Raw genomic sequence first — 724 nt, 5'->3', positions numbered from 1 at the left:
AAAGATTTAAAACTTTAAGTGATCATTATCAAGATCATTTTGATATTATTTTGATTATCAAATAAGGGTATGAAATCATTGATTTCCAAAGTTATACCTCTAAATTCAAAAGTCATTTTATGATAATGAAGTTTCCAAAATTTTGATAATTATTGGAGTTATTTTTTTATCTTGTAATTTGACAAAATGAGGTGGGTTTCTACCAATTAAGCCCATTTTTGATTGAAAATCATCAAATGAGTTAATTAATATAAAAAATTACCCATTTCCCATTTTGATTAAGCCTAAATGTTCATTAAGACTAAAATATCCAAAATTACAATTTTGCCCCTAAGGGTCCCAAACTTTCATAATTTACCAAATCCAAGTCAAATGACTTTAAAATTTTTATGTAACCCTATTGATAGGTTAATTAAAACATCAGAGGAGAAAATATGGATTTTCACAATTTAATTTAATTCATATAATTATTTTTATGCAAAAATATGCATTTTTAAGGAAAATTCCAAAAGATGATCAAGACAACTCCTAATCATTTGAAATTTTTATGTGAGCTAGCCCAAGGCCAGAAAATCCTTTGGCCAAAATTTTATAATTTCATGAATTTTCTGTGATTTATTAAAATTAACTGAAGTTCTGAGGACTTTAATAAAAATAAAATATTTTATTTATTGAAAAATATATATAATATTTTTGGAAAATCTCTCTCAGGTCAAAGAATCCA

Source organism: Phalaenopsis equestris, unplaced genomic scaffold, assembly GCF_001263595.1.
Source record: "Phalaenopsis equestris unplaced genomic scaffold, ASM126359v1 Scaffold000468, whole genome shotgun sequence".
NCBI lineage: Eukaryota > Viridiplantae > Streptophyta > Magnoliopsida > Asparagales > Orchidaceae > Phalaenopsis > Phalaenopsis equestris.
Note: the sequence above shows the minus strand (reverse complement) of the source record.